Source organism: Drosophila elegans, unplaced genomic scaffold (assembly GCF_018152505.1).
Source record: "Drosophila elegans isolate 14027-0461.03 unplaced genomic scaffold, ASM1815250v1 contig_149, whole genome shotgun sequence".
Taxonomy (NCBI): Eukaryota; Metazoa; Arthropoda; class Insecta; order Diptera; family Drosophilidae; genus Drosophila; species Drosophila elegans.
Window position 1 is genome coordinate 8,300,134 of NW_024545513.1, and position 13,933 is coordinate 8,314,066.

Genomic DNA, 13,933 nt, shown 5'->3' on the forward strand with positions numbered 1-13,933 from the left:
CATTTCCCCAACAGAACAATCTTTAACTCTACGCATTATGCATAAACGATTTTTCACTTCAAAGTGATCCTACTTTAGCAGAAAAAAAATATTAAATCCAAATATTTTAAATGTGAAAATATACAAAATGTTTTAAAATTTCCATTTTATTATTTTAAAACATTTTTCAATTTCCAAACTGAAATTAAATTAAATTTGTAATTTAAATTGTGATTGGTGTAGTTTTGCAAATTTAGTTTTTAGTTGTATTGTAAGTTCTTAAGTTATTATGGCCTTATAGTTGTTAAAAAGCTGTTCCTATTCTAAAAAGAAATAAACAAGTGTTTTTCATGTTTGTTTTACAGAATTTCAAAAGTTTATTTTTATTTTTTTATTTCAAAAGATAAGTATAGAACTTTACTTAATTATTTGATATGGTTAAGCCAGCATGACGTTTTTTTAAGAAAAATATCATTTTTGCAAGGACTGTTCCTTGAGGCATTATTAAGATGCAGTTGATAGATGTGCAGGTCTCATAAGTACACTTGCGGCGTCATACAAACTGAGATTGGAATGCTGATGGGATAGTTTTCGCATTCCACTTCCCAGTTGACAATGCACTTGGGGCATGCCATAAATATGCTTTGTGCCCCTTCCAACTGTTGTGCCCGGGGCCAATCAAGAAACGGCAGGGCCCCCAGTCCAGTCCAGTGGCCACCACCCGAACCCGAACCCCCGCCCGCAGGATGTCCCGACCCACATGTCAAGTGGGGGTTGGGGTCGTGGGTGGGTGTGTGTGTGGGTGTGTGGGTCTGGGTGTGGCCAAATGCCAAATCAGCGTCGTCGTCGTCGTCGTCGTCGTCGTCATCGTCGTTGTGTCCTTCGTCTTGAGAAGAGCGAAAAGCGATGAGAGCCGAGGAGTGGGGAACCCCAACGAAGGAGACAGTGCGACACTCAGTGCGGAGCGAGCGAGAGAGATGCGTGTGAAATGGCAACGCCCACTTTCTGGGGCCCCCACCACCCCATTACTCCTCAATCCACAATCCACCCAAACCACCACCAGGAGCAAAGGCGCCACGAAAAAAAACACTGTTAGCCGGTAACAGAGCTCTGTTAATCGGCAGGAGGCGTCGCCTGCTAAACAGGACTCTCTCTTGGCCACCAACGTACCCTTTACCTCGTTTAGTTTTTTATTTTTATACCCTTGCAGTGGGTACTTCAGTTTCGGGCAGAAGTTAGCCACTCAGTAATGGCCACTCAATGCCGACCCTGTTAGGCTTATATATATATTCTTGATCAGCAAGGAAAGTCAATCTAGTCTTGTCCGTTTGTCCGTTCGCTTGTCCGTTTCAACGTAAACTTTTATCTCATTTTTAAACCTAGTTTGATTAAACTATCGTAAAAGTCTCAATTCTAGTACAGGTAGTATATATAGCTCCCATTAAAACAATCGAACAAATAAAAGAAAAAATTATTCTTTCTTTGTCTTTTAATTTCTAATAAAATAGTAATAAAAGTAGTAGTAATAGTGGTTTACTATTTTATAATCAAGTTTTTAATTTTATAAAAGTCGGATCCAAAAATTCATCGGAAACTCCACATAGCTTCAGTGTTAATCAACATAGACTCATAAAATCGTATTATAATCGCTTTATAGAAAATATAATGTTTCTAATAGCTGCAAGGGTGTATAAACTTTGGCTTGCCTCCTTCCATGCTTATTATGTTTTTTTTTTGTAGCATAGTTGAGGTTGCTATCTGATGCAGACAAACTACTGCTGCACTTGCCCGAAGTCGGGGTAGATTGGTATTCCTCACAGCTACCCCTGGTATTTAGCTATTCGTCTTGCTCACTGTCACCCCCCCACCACAAACTCTACTATATATATGGTAGTGCTACTACCCCTCGTGATATTTATAACGTGTGGCTGTGTTCATGATTTAATTAAAAACTTTTGCTTGCATGCAGCAAAATGCACATTCGACGACAAAAGGGCAACTCGAAGGCCGACAAAGGGTCGAAATGAGATCGTTTTATCGTGGAGTAGCTGTAACTTCAAATTAGCCAACACCAAAGGAACTAAAAATATTTATAATGGTTTAATTAAGTGTTGTTATCACAACCAACTTGGTTTTAAAAATAACAAATAAGCTAGTTAACAATTGAAGAAGTCATTTTCTACAATTAAATATATGAGTTGCAGTTCAATACAATTTAAACTTATTTCTGGACGCTTTATTGCTTTTGGTTATGAAATAAAGAATTTTTATATTATTGGATGGAAAGACTTAGACTATTTTGTATAATATTTTTTTGGCTTATAGCCATGCTGAGGAATTTTATAGGTGTTTATTTTTCAGCAAGGGTTTGTTTATTTCATAATATATTTTAGACAAATATTTAGTCTTCTTAAAGTAGTAAATATATATCTTTTTCCTAAAAATGTAGTTTGCTATAGTTCTTACTGACATTCACAACTCTAAACTGATTCCCCACACAGCCCACATAACTGCCTAGTTAATGATCTCTAAATGATGAATATGTGCAATCCTGGGATTATCCGGCCGTGTGTTTGGGATCTTAATTGCCAGCTGGCTGCTCACTCAATTCTCGATTCGGTTGGGGATAGTTGTAGTTGTTGGGCTGGGACTAAGTCCTGCCGTAACTTTGGCTCTGGATTTTGGGAAACGGAACTCTGGATGCGGGGGGGCAAGCCAAAGCAATTTGTATGCAGGCGCCATAAATTAGTTAGGCCGAGGTATATCCCTCTATACATATATACAGACAAGGCCAGACGCTTCACGTGCGCCACTCATTTGTCTCGCGTCAGAGCAGGTCCACTTCTCCACTTCTCCACTCCTCCAACTTCTCGTCCTTTTTGGTTTTGTGCGGGCGCAGGAAACTTTTTAATCTCCTACGATTATTCTCGCATTTGCCATTTGTTTACACAAACACATGGAGGAGGGTGGCGCCGCGCCGCCCCACGAGTTCTCTGTGCCTATGTTTGAGCTTATCAAATAATGGCAACATTTGCTGCGATTCCCCAAGCCAACTCCCACTCTTACTCCCACTTCCACTCCCACTGCCAAGTTCTAATCGCGGTTAATCTCAAAACAAACGTTTGCCAATTTATTTTCCACTTTGGGCCGGGAACTTTCTTTGTTCGTCCAGCAACACCACCAAGACCATCACCACCACCACCACCAAGTTGCAAGTTCCAGCTCGAACTAATGACTTAATTTATCTGCCACAGGGCTTTCAGCGGGCGCCAAATTAAGTTGATTGTTTCTGTTTCAGTTCCTGTTCCTGTTTGCCCGAAAATGAACTTCGGACCCAGGCAGCCCGCATTTGAAGTTATAGAGGCTAGAGAACATTGGCTAGCTCCTTGCCTGATTAGATTTACTTTTCTTCGATGTTCGGGGGAGGAATGACAGCTTCGTCAGGGAATCTCCTTTCGCCTTTCTCCATTCGCCTTTTTCAGTTCGCCTTTCGCCAAGCCAACAACTTTCTCCGAGGGTTGGCTTAATCGTTTTGCAATCTGTCGATGATTGCGTATAAATGTTATATCCAATTATGCTCAGTTGTTGTAGTTCCTTTGTTTTGTCCATAAACATGACAGATATTGGGAAATCTATCATTGTCATTATGCTTCGATTGTTGGATTGTTGGATTGGTGGATTGGTGGAGAACATGAACATGAACATGAACATGAACGCAGGGATGTGTCATTAGCATGGGTCAATTTGTTAAGCTCCTGCGCCTTTTGCCACGCCCCCGAGCAGCGAACTGTCGCTGCCACATGAAACATGCCGCTGATTGTTGTAATTAATCGAATTAACAGCAGGCCAGTGCCCCAGCCTCCTGCTCCTGCCCCTCGTCCTGGGTTGCATTGTCCGGCCATTTGGATCGGACCCCACTCCTGTCGCAGGATCTGTGGCCTTTGTCTCGCCTCGCCTCGTTTCGCTTTGAATGCGTAAGCGACGCCTGCATGTGACAGTGATTAGACGGAGTCCTTGCAGCCTCTGCCCCGCCCCTCGTCCTTCGGCAGGCAATGAAGCGTTATGTATAATCAGGCGCACACCACATCCCCACCTCCGCCCCCTCCCCCTGGCAAGGACTCAACCCTAACCGCAACAATACGCAAGACACACATCCTTTGATTCGCTTTCATACATGTGCACACTGATAACAAAGTGGAATAGGATAAATAAATATCATATTTAAATTTAATAAGTTTAATGCATTGTATTATTTTATATTAAAATATTGAAATTTATATAAAAAAAATTTAAAATCAATATAATTTCCATTTTATATAAATTTGTAGATATTAAAAACTTTCCCGAAAATGGTCATATGAAATTGTAATATTTTTTTATTTAAAATAACTAAAAGCCGCAATAGATAAACATCAAAGCGAAAATATTTAAACTGAATATCAAGTACTTGGTTTTACTACTTCTTTTCAGCAGTGTATTTCCCTGTGGTGGGTATCTAAAGTTCGTAGTATCCGCTTATCTTATCTTTGTACCTATTAATTGGCCATTGGCTACTTTGTTGGCTGGAGGTGGAGTGTCCTTTGAACTAGCTCCTGCAACTGATGTGGGTTGTCCAACTGGAATGGGTAATTAGTAGTGGCCTCCAACTATTTACGATTGTTCCACAATGACCGATTTTACATTATTATTTAACCAACAACAAAACCAGTTTCCTTACAATATATTCCTATTTCCCTGCATTGGTGACCCAATAATATTTATTAGCTCAACTATGTAAAGTGTGGGTCTTATCGAGCTAAAAACAGATTAAGATAAACAACTTTTTTTTTTGTTTTTATAAAATAAAGGATATATATTTTGACAATAAGTTTTTGGAGTTCTTGTAAAAAAATATATCAGATTAATATCTTGTACTCAGAAAGAAGCAATTAATATCCCGAAAGTAATAATTCGTGACCCAAAAACATTCAGTGGCTTAGTAAAAGTACGACCTCTTTTTAATAATTTATTGTTTGCATTAGAAAACCAGAGGATATCCAATTTTGATAATAAGTTCATGTAAAATCTTCTAGTTACTGATTGTATATATTTGCAGAGCTAAATAACTTGTGCATAAAAATAAACAATAAACACCCCGCACTGGCATTAAGCCACGATTTGCCTTTTAAGTGAGGGAAATCATTTTAAGGAAATATTCGTGTAGTACCCTTCCCCGTTTCTGGAACTCAACCAGAAACATCTGCCCGGAGTCGCGTTCGCGAAGTAATCCATTAAAAATAGCTCCGGCCATTATCTGCAACTCGTATCTGGCAAATGTCCTGGCAGCTATCGAAATGGCACAACTACGTGAGTTGTAGCGAGGATCCAAGGCGAATTTCGAATTTCAAATGGCGACTGGCGAATGTTGAGCCTTTATTGCCTGTGAAATTAGTATTTATGAGTGGAGCGGCGGAAGTCGACTTACTGAATAGGCGTCCTGGGAGGCAGGACGAGAAGAGTCGGGCAGGATATTAGAAATGATTAAGGCACCTGAAACATTTGCAATAAAATTGAATTATTACTTTTAATATTGGCACACCGAAAAATAAAAAAAAAAAATACAGAAAAGTGAAAGGCCATTGCCACCCCAGTTGGTGAAAATTCGCAGAGCTCTCTCTCTCTCTCTCTCTCTCTCTCTCTCTCTCTCTCTCTCTCTCCCTCTGTTTAGTATCTCAACTGAAAGGATCGGGGGAATTACCAATTACAATTTACTTTAATGGCCACTGCTAATGCCACAACACTTCTGCAGCAGGACGTTCCCAGTCGGGCCATGTGGCAATTAATTTGCATTTCCAAATTGCAAAACGGTCGCGTTCGCGGCCAGAGTGTGTCCCAAAATCGAACAGATTGCAATAATTACAAGGACTTTGTGGGAGGGGGGGGAAAGGGTTGAGCGGACCGTCGCCTTAACGGCAATCAACTCCGGCGGCCATGCAGCCTGCATTCGTAATGAACCCGAAGCATCAAGGGGTTAAGGCACAAATTAATGAAAATAAATTGTTATTTGTGCCCCCATCCGCGCTTCCTGGCTCAAAGAATATATAAAAATAAAAATTCTATTCCCGAAATTTAAATAAATCAAACCGCAGCAAGCCGATTAAACGGGGGTGATGCGCTGCTTGTTCAGACGGGCCAAGTAATTTCCATAATTAATTTCTTTGCGCTTTTTTCTTTTCTTTTCTTTTCTTTTCGTTTTTTTTTTTTCTCAGGCGTCGCATTTTTTCCGCGCCCAGTTTTGTTAGAGGGGTCCATCATTAATAATCAATTTTTTGTATGTGCAAAAAGGAAAAAAAGAAAACTGAAGAAGAGTCACCACCGCAAGTGGCAGGTGAAGAGGATGCCCAGGATGCAGGGAAAAAAATACAAATAAATCCTGGCTGGGGCAGTACTAGATCATTCCTTATCGAAGGACATCAGCGGAGAGGCGGATTTGGAGGGGGTCAGAGTGGGCCATTTGTTTTAACGCTCACTTGACGCGGCCGCAAAGAAATCACGCTTTAATTAACCGCAATTATATGCGGAGTCGTGGGTCCTTCCTCCTCCTCGTCCTTATTTTCGTCCTGCTTAGTCCTGTGTTTTTTTTTTTTTTTTTTTTTTGGGACGGCAGTCAATAAAGCAAATGCCCGGCGGCGGCAGCTAAAAAATCAAGTCAAATTACGTGCTTATGAACGGGAAAATGTCGAAATGATTTACCGTGCATAATCGCCACGGATCCCGCCCAAGGACCGCATCTTGAAGGAGGAATTAAAAGTAGAGGAAAAAGGCAAATGATGGAGGAAAAAAAAATTAAAATTTCATTTGGCCATTTCGCTTTGAGGGGCGGTGCAACCCTCTTTTTGGTCGCTTTTCCGCTTTTCCGCTTTTCCGCTTTTCCAGCTCCTGCTCCGTCTGTTTGCCTGTTTGGCTGTCTGTTTGTTTGCTTGGTTTCATTGTTGTTTGTTTGTTTGTTTACTCAATAAACTCAGACCCCCCCCGGACCCAAAGCCCAATGAAAAGCACTTCTTGTCCTTTTTCTGCTTTCTTGTCGCTGGTTTATTTCATTGATGTACATTTAATTTATTGCTATTTACTTTCGCTGACCCCGTAATTTATTTGGCACTTGGCTGGAGGATCCTGGACCCTGGATCCTGGAACCCGTTGCCCTCGGCAAACAAATCCAAATATCGCGGGCAGAGCTTGAGTCCGCCCATGCCACTGCCTTAAGTGGCGATGATTAATGTGTCTATGCAGCCGTATGTATACACAATGTCCTCAACTCCTGCCGCTGTCATCAGGTGCATTTAATTGCGCGAATTGCGCGCGCCCACTACAAAACGCGACTCCACTAATTGGCCCTAACACATGGCCATAAATTCATAAATTTTAAGTTGAATTGTCTCAGGCGGCCTCATTAATGCGACTTGGGCTCATTACAATAATTATGGCTAATTTATGAGGTCATTAATTTAAGGCATTCCCACATGTGCCTGTTCGAGGTGGTTGGGGCTAAAAGGGTGCCAAATGACCGCAATGGCTTGATATACCCGCTTCAAAATTGGGGGATAGTTTGTGCCAACTTAAGCGTCTCGAGTGCTATCTTTGTGCGCACACAAATAGACAGACGATACAGACATAAACAAGTCATTATTAAGTTAATTTCCGGTTTGCTTAATGCCAACTTTCTGACTCTGTCAGGATTTATCAAAATATGGAAATCACACACACAAACACACACGACTCTCTTCAAGGACGAAACAGGACGAGCGCTTAATTAGCCCTGGCGTGTGAATTGTTTAACATTTTTGGGACCACACGGCGTATACTCGACGATGCTTTTTATGATTTTCACACTTTGCCGGGCGTACAAAATTTAATTACCAGACGTCGGACTGGATATGGTAAGGGGTATGGTTTAATTTCGTTTGGTTTGGTTTGGTTTGGTTTGGTGTCGGGCCGAGTCGAGTCGAGCACTTGGCGTGCAAATTACGCATGTAAGAGCCCGGCTCCCAGCCACTTGATTGGCGCTTTCAAGGGTCACCACTCGTTCTCGCCTCGTTTCGCCACTTGAAGTTGTGCCACCGTTGTTACCCTCCGAAATTCCATCTGCCTTTCTGCCTAACATTACCTTTTTCCGGTGCTCATCATCCTGTCAGTTGCAATGCGGCAAATGCCTCAAATATATATGTATATAAATATATTTTGGTCATAATGCGCATAGGAATACGAGGACGAAGTACGAATATTCATACGCGGGCCACATTTGTGGCCGCCACATTAACAAAACTCATTACGGACCCACCAAACCAAACCAAACCATCCACCAGTGTGGTTGGGTTTTCGGTGGAAATCAGGGGCTGCGGTTTTTACACCTTTCTGCGCCTTTGTCAACATTTTAATGACAGCAATTCAAACATGGCCCGAATCTCGCCGGGCTGCTGATTGTGCCCATGATACCTGAGCATTGTTTGGTTGGTGGTACCGATGGTACTGGTGGTCCTGGTGGTTCCTGCTCCTCATTTTTATACTCACAACACCACCCGCTGTTCGGGGTAATGTGTTTGCAGTTTGCGCCAGATAAGTGGCATATTAAATTCCCTCCCCAGCCACAACTTTTTATTGCTGCACCTTTATCTGTTATCTTTTAATGTTGCAACTTTGTCCCAATGGGAAGACAGCTTCGAAAGCTTCGTGCTTAAAAAAAAATTCAAATTAAGGTTAAACGGAACCTCAGCAAAGAGCTCTGTATATGTATTCAACTAGAAGATTCAATAGTTTACAAATGACTAGCTATTAATTAGCCAAGCCGTTTTCAACCGAACAGGAATGGATGTTAAAGGTTGCCAGCTGTTCAAAATAGCAACTCTTTTGACTTTGGGTCTTATTTTGGCAAAGTTACAACAAAAAGACTCTTCAGAAATAATTTTTTTTTAAAAATCGCCAAAAATCCCAAAAAACACATTAAAAACTTGGTTTTTGTGTCAAAACCCTGGGAAATAATGGTTAAAATGTGGAATGTCATACACCGTTAAATTCGTAATAAAATTTCCAATCGAATGGCATTTACAGCTAAAATTTTTTTAGATTTTCAAATTTCTGCAAAAAATGATGATGTACCCCCATACAAAAAAGTCAGAAATTTGGACATAAATAAATTTTTCAAAAAACGTTTTTCAAAATTCAGTTTTTGTGTCAAAACTAAATTAATTGTTTTCAACCGATCAGGGATGGATGGTATAGGTTACCAGCTGTTCAAAATAGCAACTCTTTTGACTTTGGGTCTTATTTTGGCCAAGTTACAACAAAAAGACTCTTCAGAAATAATATTGTTTGAAAAATCGACAAAAATCCCAAAAAACACATTAAAAACTTGGTTTTTGTGTCAAAACCATGGGAAATAATGCTCAAAATGTGGAATGTCATACACCGTTGAATTCGTAATAAAATTTCCAATCGAATGGCATTCACAGCTAAAATTTTTTCAGATTTTCAAATTTCTGCAAAAAATGATGATGTACCCCCTTACAAAAAAGTCAGAAATTTGGACATAAATAAATTTTTCAAAAAACGTTTTTCAAAATTCAGTTTTTGTGTCAAAACTAAATTAATTGTTTTCATCCGATCAGGGATGGATGGTATAGGTTACCAGCTGTTCAAAATAGCAACTCTTTTGACTTTGGGTCTTATTTTGGCAAAGTTACAACAAAAAGACTCTTCAGAAATAATATTGTTTGAAAAATCGACAAAAATCCCAAAAAACACATTAAAAACTTGGTTTTTGTGTCAAAACCATGGGAAATAATGCTCAAAATGTGGAATGTCATACACCGTTGAATTCGTAATAAAATTTCCAATCGAATGGCATTCACAGCTAAAATTTTTTCAGATTTTCAAATTTCTGCAAAAAATGATGATGTACCCCCTTACAAAAAAGTCAGAAATTTGGACATAAATAAATTTTTCAAAAAACGTTTTTCAAAATTCAGTTTTTGTGTCAAAACTAAATTAATTGTTTTCAACCGATCAGGGATGGATGGTATAGGTTACCAGCTGTTCAAAATAGCAACTCTTTTGACTTTGGGTCTTATTTTGGCCAAGTTACAACAAAAAGACTCTTCAGAAATAATATTGTTTGAAAAATCGCCAAAAATCCCAAAAAACACATTAAAAACTTGGTTTTTGTGTCAAAACCCTGGGAAATAATGGTTAAAATGTGGAATGTCATACACCGTTAAATTCGTAATAAAATTTCCAATCGAATGGCATTTACAGCTAAAATTTTTTTAGATTTTCAAATTTCTGCAAAAAATGATGATGTACCCCCTTACAAAAAAGTCAGAAATTTGGACATAAATAAATTTTTCAAAAAACGTTTTTCAAAATTCAGTTTTTGTGTCAAAACTAAATTAATTGTTTTCAACCGATCAGGGATGGATGGTATAGGTTACCAGCTGTTCAAAATAGCAACTCTTTTGACTTTGGGTCTTATTTTGGCCAAGTTACAACAAAAAGACTCTTCAGAAATAATATTGTTTGAAAAATCGCCAAAAATCCCAAAAAACACATTAAAAAATTGGTTTTTGTGTCAAAACCATGGGAAATAATGCTCAAAATGTGGAATGTCATACACCGTTGAATTCGTAATAAAATTTCCAATCGAATGGCATTCACAGCTAAAATTTTTTCAGATTTTCAAATTTCTGCAAAAAATGATGATGTACCCCCTTATCAAAAATGCACAAATTGGTCAAAAATTAATTTTTCAAGAAAACCGATTTTTCTGGGACAGGAAAGTTTAGGTAAAAAGTTAATTTTGTGCGACTAATGACAGACAAAATTCTTTTAAAATGTTGCTTTTTATTCTGAGAATATCAATTAAAGCATTTTGTAATTATTTTAATTTTTTATGTTAAATGACCAAGCCTTACCCTACCATAGTGACTCAGTCAAATGGCACAAAGATCAAACCGTGTCTTTTGTGGTCATCCATGTTGCAAGGAGTGAATGGCTCAAAAAGTCATTCGAACCCGATCCTCTCAGGAGTTGGATACAAATGCTGGAAAGGCGGTGAGTTTGTCGTCTAATTTAATTTCATATGCGTCACATTAGGAAAGCAGTTGCTTGACAACTCCCGGGGACTATCGCTGACAGTTGTCTTCATGCCCATTCCCATTTCCATTCCCACGTCCTTATCCTTGTCTGGGTTTCGCCCGGTGACAACTTCATATGCGATGTCAAGGGGAATTTAAATAATGACAAACGATGCAGTCCAAGATGGGGCAAAACGCAAAAAAAAAGGAGTGAGGAGTGGCCAAGAAAAGTGGCAGCGAAGAAACCGCAGGCGAGGAGATAAAAAACGAGGCCAGCAGCAGCGGGGCTGTTGAAAATTCTAATGTTGCCACATTTGCATGCGTGTATGCCAGCGAGGAGATCACGTAGCACGTGGCAGATTGCACTGGGCTTGAGGGACAGGACATGTAAGGATATGGGCCAGGACATGGGCCAGGGGTGAAATGTATTCAGTTGCCGTTTGCCTTTTGTTATTTTTCATATTATTGCGATTTAGTTTGCTGTTCATGTTTGTCTATTTTTTCCGTTCCGGGATCTAGGATTCCCCCATTTGATTTATGGTCGAAAAAATACAGCCCCTGCCCCTGCCCCTGCCCTTGGTCCACCCACTCAGTTAGTTTTTAATAGAAAAATAAAAGCAAAATGAAATTTATGACGGAAGTGATAAGGATACGCACACCGAAGGACACTCACACAAACACACACACACGTAAGCATATCAAGGATATCTCATAACTGCCACAAAACTGGAAAAAGTTTTGCACGAAAATTCTATTTGCAGTTTCCGTTTTGTTTTTCTCGTTTTCTATATATATATCCCAGTCTTTGTTTTTTTGCAGTACTATATGTGCTGTATAGTATGTTGTTTGCCAGCTATTTTTGAAGCAATTTGGAATATTTTTTGTGGGCCAGCGGAAACGGAAGCGTCCATTGTTGGACATGGCCAAATACAAACACAAACACAAACACAGAAGGCAGAACGCAGAACGCAGAAAGCAGAAAGCAGTAAGCGAGCCTGAAGAGGATTAATGCTAACAACAAATATAACTTTATTAAAAGATAAATGAAATTTGTTTGTTTGCCCTGGCCATTTGCTGGTATCAAAAGGATTTCGCATTGGGCCGCAAAACAAAAGCCGAACTATGTGAGGAATGGAATGCCTTCGAGTGGGGCTGCAAGAACCCAAGGCCTATCTGCCGACTCCTGCGAAGGCAGGACCTTTAGGATAGTTGAAATTGTTGCTCGTTATCCTGGGGCTGACATCGAGCCTGACCCGAAAACAGAAAACAAAAAAAACAACCGAACAGCCCACACGCATTCCGGAGAGATGATAAACGGATGCAGGACACACGGACGAACGGACAAACGGACACACGGACAAACGGACACACACGAGCGCCTTGCAGGACGGAATCGGAAGCGGAAATGGCTGCTGGACAACCAGTGGCTACCCGCTGGATGGACACGATCCAATCTCATCCCCAATCCTTGCAAGCTGGAGCTGCAGGACTGAGGATTGGCCCGAAAGGCGTAAGCGGAATTAATTGAATTGAATAATTACATGGAGAAGTCCGAATGTTTGGGAAGTGGAGCAGGGATTTGTGTGCTTAAGGATGATACTTTTGGCAACTCGAACTCGAGAACACTCTTTTCGATAAGATTACAAAATTGAAAAGACTTTTCATCTAAGTTATAGATATATTTTTAAAATAACTTTGAATTTAATTTTTTTTTAATTTTTTAAATGTGTACTAGTTATATCAATACATATATTGTTATCATTTTATTAAAAAGGAAAGTTACCTAAAAAGAAAGGGCATTCACTGGAATGTCTGCTGTCTGAGGACATCTCCTGCAAATGTTGTTGTGTTAAATGGGTAATTTGTTGTGTGCATGTTGTTGTTAGTTCCAGCTGCCACAAAATGTGTCCGTAGTGCCCATTCCACTCGATGCCATCCAAAGGGTTACGACCACTGTCCGCTGAGGCTGTCAAGGACATTTGTCATAATTTACTTACATACAGTACATGTGTGTGGATGCATGGGGGTGATCCTGGCGTGCGTGATTTGTGTTCATTGGCTTAAACGGTCTGGGGCCACGTCCTTTGGTTATTAGTCAAAACACCTGTGGCACCTGATGGACACACACGGAATTGTCACTAGCACTTGGCATGCATTAATTAAGCAGCCACTCACAGTTCTAATGCCATCCAATAGCCCACAACCCCTTTATTTAAAGCAGAAGCCCTTGAGCTAATTACACTGCCAAATCTCTGGCAAATCGCAATAAAAATAATAATGTATACAAATGTGAGGGTGTGGTAGGTGGTGTTGCTCGTCCATGACATTCACTTGCAGGCCCATTTATGTTGAACTCTTATTAATTCGATTTTTATCGTTCCCCTGGGAGCCATTGTGCGGCATTTCACGAATCTCGCCGGCATCTCGCTCTGCATATTTCCGTCAGCCTTCAGTTTTCAGTGTTCAGTGTTCAGTGTGTTCAGTTTTTTGGCCTTGGTCCACCCCGTTCCCAAAAAATCCAGCCACTCCTGTTCGCTGGCTCACCTAAGCGCGTAAATCTCGTGCGTCTTTATTTCTTCATTAATTTAAGCGGCTCCGCTCGCCGAGATTGCCGGCGGCTGATTATTCCTACTTTGCATACCTCTTGCCGTCAGGGTATGCCCGTTTCGCCGACGAGGAGGTCCCATCTAATGCGGCTAGAGGGTAGAGCCGGGTCCTTAGCTTTCCGGGCGATTAAGGGTTGAGAGGGTTAACCCCTTACAGCTGTGGCAATTTAGACAGTCGTCGTCGTCGTCGTCCTGCCGCCAGGAGCTCTGAGCCTTGGAAATCTAATTAAAACAACAACCACC